This window comes from Bos taurus, chromosome 8 (assembly GCF_002263795.3).
Source record: "Bos taurus isolate L1 Dominette 01449 registration number 42190680 breed Hereford chromosome 8, ARS-UCD2.0, whole genome shotgun sequence".
Taxonomy (NCBI): Eukaryota; Metazoa; Chordata; class Mammalia; order Artiodactyla; family Bovidae; genus Bos; species Bos taurus.
Window position 1 is genome coordinate 85,057,066 of NC_037335.1, and position 3,692 is coordinate 85,060,757.

At 40.0% G+C, this 3,692-nt stretch overlaps 1 pseudogene; it reads left to right on the forward strand.

The window, feature by feature from the left end:
* Window positions 1-862: 862 nt before the first annotated feature.
* On the forward strand, window positions 863-1,916 carry LOC100139841 (myelin protein zero-like protein 3; annotated as a pseudogene).
* The last annotated feature ends 1,776 nt before the right edge of the window (window positions 1,917-3,692 follow it).

Below are 3,692 nucleotides of genomic sequence, written 5' to 3' on the forward strand. Positions count from 1 at the left end.
TAAAGCAGAAACAGATGCTTTTCTGGAATTCTCTTGCTTTTTCCATGATCCAGCGGATGTTGGCAATTTGATCTCTGGTTCCTCTGCCTTTTCTAAAACCAGCTTGAACATCAAGAAGTTCACGGTTTACATATTGCTTAAGCCTGGCTTGGAGAATTTTGAGCATTACTTTACTAGCGTGTGAGATGAGTGCAATTGTGCGGTAGTTTGAGCATTCTAATGTATACAGACAGAAATTTAGGGAATGTGTGGGGATGAATATTAAGAGTAATGAGAGATAATAGCTGAAGAAGCATAAAGTTGGATCAGAAGGAGTTTGTTGATATGGGAGCATTAAGCAGAGATTCTGGATTTAGTGTTGCAACTTGAGGGGACAGAAAGGGCTCTAAAAGTTTTGTTTTATTTCTTGGCTAAAACGTTGACCAAGCGGTGGCCCATCATAGACAAAGTTGAGATGCCAGAGCTGTCCTGATTTACCACAGAGAAAGGAAATTGAAGACTTAGGGAAATTGGAACGTTAGGGTGAGTTTGTCATTTGAGATCTGCTCACCACCCTTTCCAGTAGTCATATACAGATATGAGAGTTGGGCCATAAGGAAGCCTGAGCACCAAAGAATTGATGCTTTCAAATTGTGGTGCTGGAGAGGACTGTGGGGGTCCCTTTGACTGCAAGAAGATCAAAGCAGTTAATCTTAAAGGAAATAGACCCCGAATATTCGTTGGAACGACAGATGCTAAAGCTGAAGCTCCTCTACTTTGGCCACCCGATGTGAAGAGCCAGCTCACTGGAAAAGACCCTGATGCTGGGAACGGTTGAAGGTAAAAGGAGAAAAGGGGTGCAAACTTCTGGAGACCTGTCGGGATGCAGCAGAGAGGGGTTCCTGGAAGCCGTGGCTGCGCTCTGTGCCCACTGCTGGGTGTCTTTGTTCTTCCAGGATTAAAGCGGATGCCCACATCCGGGGTTATGTTGGAGAAAATATCAAGTTGAGATGCACCTTCAAGTCATCTTCTTCTATCGCAGACAAACTCACCATAGACTGGACATACCGACCTCCGAGCAGCAGTCGCATGGAATCAATTTTTCATTATAAGTCTTTGCAGTACCCAACCACAGCGGGCACTTTTCGGGATCGGATATCCTGGGTTGGAGATGTATACAAAGGGGATGCATCCATAAGCATAAGCAATCCTACCGTGAAGGACAATGGGACATTCAGCTGTGCTGTGAAAACCACCCCCCCCCCCCACTGGACGTGCACCATAATATTCCGGCGACAGAGCTGACAGTCACAGAACGGGGTTTTGGCACGATGCTGTCCTCTGTGGCCCTTCTTTCCATTCCTGTCTTCATTCCCTCAACTGTAGTGGTTATTCTGCTACGGGTGCGAATGGGAAGGAAGTCTGCGGGGCTGAAGAAGAGGAGCAAGTCTGGCTATAAGAAGTCGTCTACTGAGGTTTCAGATGACACTGACCAGGAGGGGGATGACTGCATGGCGAAGCTCTGTGTTCGTTGTGCCGAGTGTGTGGATTCAGACTATGAAGAGACATATTGATGGAAGTTTGCATGATAGAAGAAGAGTCACCTAACAACAGAAAATGTTCCATTCCACTGACAGCTAAAGCCTCCTAGAGAAGTGGAGCTGGCTTGGATGATAATGGTGGAGAATCCTGGAAATCATCAGTAAAGACTTTAGGAGTGACTTATTTATTGAAGAAATATTCTTTTTGTATTTATAAACTGTTCAAAAACTCTCAGAAGAGACTCATAACTACCCCTGTTAATAACTTATACTCTAATTGAATGAAGGAATTCTTTTCCTAAGTAGATAACTTTTTGTTTAGTCTTTGCTCTTGAATGTATTACACGTTTTCTTCCAGTTTTTATGAGGGAGAATCCTAGATGTTGGCCACACTGCTGAAACCTATATATATATATATGTATGTATGTATTTAATGAAATGGATCTTAGAGCTTCCTGATGTGCTCCTGGACAAAATGTTTTTTGGGGATATTCTTTGTTTTTTTGCTCCGTGAATATTTTCAGCTGTGAGTTAGCCTACAGCATATACTCATTGGTTTAATTATCTCATTATCAATTGTGTTTGGGAAGCTTGGAGTGTATAACCCCCGTTTTTTAGAGATGGTAGGATTGGGAGTCAGTGGTTTATTTGAGTTTCTAAAGTAGTAAAGTGTCAACAATTTACAATTAAGAAATGCTGAGATGAAGGGGTTCCCTTCTTTTTCTCACTAGGTGCAATTTGTTATTTTACTTTCTTACAGCTGAGTGGTTTATGGTTTCCTTCTTGACCTTTCAGATCAGAGGCAAGAAAAACTGTTCATAGGGTTTTTAGTGGGGATACGCAGAATAACTTTACCAGTTATTTGCAATGAAATCATCTTTTAACCTATGCTGTTCTTAAAAATTTTCTTCTAAAATGCAGAAAATATGAGTGAAAGAAGGTATTTTAAAATCCTTTTTAGCATAATATTTGAGATAAGGAAGTGAGGGTGTACACAACTTATACTTCCTTCTTCTGTTCTCTTGATACTTTCTATCAACTTCCTCCATTCTACTGCACCACATTATTTCAAATATTAATTTACATGGGATTTTCTATAAGCCATTAAGAAACATGTATGACATATCAGGAAGGGTTGACTGTCTAGTCCTCTGTAATAGAGAGACAAAAAATGTCTCTCATAATTTGATTTTTTTTTAACAGGATAGCCCCTTTCTGTGATTCTTTGCTAGGTGGCTCAAGAGGTTTCCATATTATAGCACAATGCACTATATGCTGTACAAAAATCACTTTTATATTTTTTTGCCAAGATCTATTTTTAAAAATTTAGGTTATTCCGTCTTATAGATTTGGCCTGGCCTTTTATGTTAATCTAGTCTATTAATGAGAGTCTGATTAGTTAACAGATGTTTCGATTTACCTCTGATCATATAAGAAAGAAGAGGCAGAAGCAAGATTGTCAGTCTGCATCTACAGTGGTTAAGTCTTACAGTCTTGGGCTACTTGTAAAGTATGCGGTTGTCTGGGGCCAATCTAGTGAGACAGTCTAGTCTGACAGCTCAACGCAGAAAGGAAAACAGTTTGAGCAATAAGAGTAGATAATTTGGGCTCTAGGACATTTAAAAGATAGAGATCTAGTTGTGAGATAGACTTCTTGTGGGTCCTTATGCTTTGAGAAAGAGATGATGTTACAGGAATCCAGGTAAAGTTTTATCCCATTCAATAAAGGACCAGTTTTGACTGCGTTTTCTGGCAGTTTCCTTTCAGGCATGTTATAAGGATTCATCCAGCGGGATATGTTTATCATTTTAGGTAAATAGTGCTGTGTGAATGCCTGGTCGTGTTATTTTGTAGCCTTGATCATGGTTTGAATCAGTCCCTTCCTTTTTAAGTGACCGAATGATGAAATCTTTCAGGGTAGGAGAGTAAGTTGACCACTAGTCTGCTCCATGGGTTTATGGTCACATCACAGTCTTAAGGTTGCTCTCAGTCTTCTTCTTCAGCCCTTTTATTGGGGTCTAAGTTATAGCCTTTTTTCCTTCAAAGAAGCACAAAGCAGTGTTTGGATACCTGCCTTTTAAGGATGAAAGGAAGATAAAGTAGTTTTTTTTTTTTAACTTACTGTTTTAATATTTTCTAAGGTGCTATTCTCTCTTTTTATTTTTTTCGTTT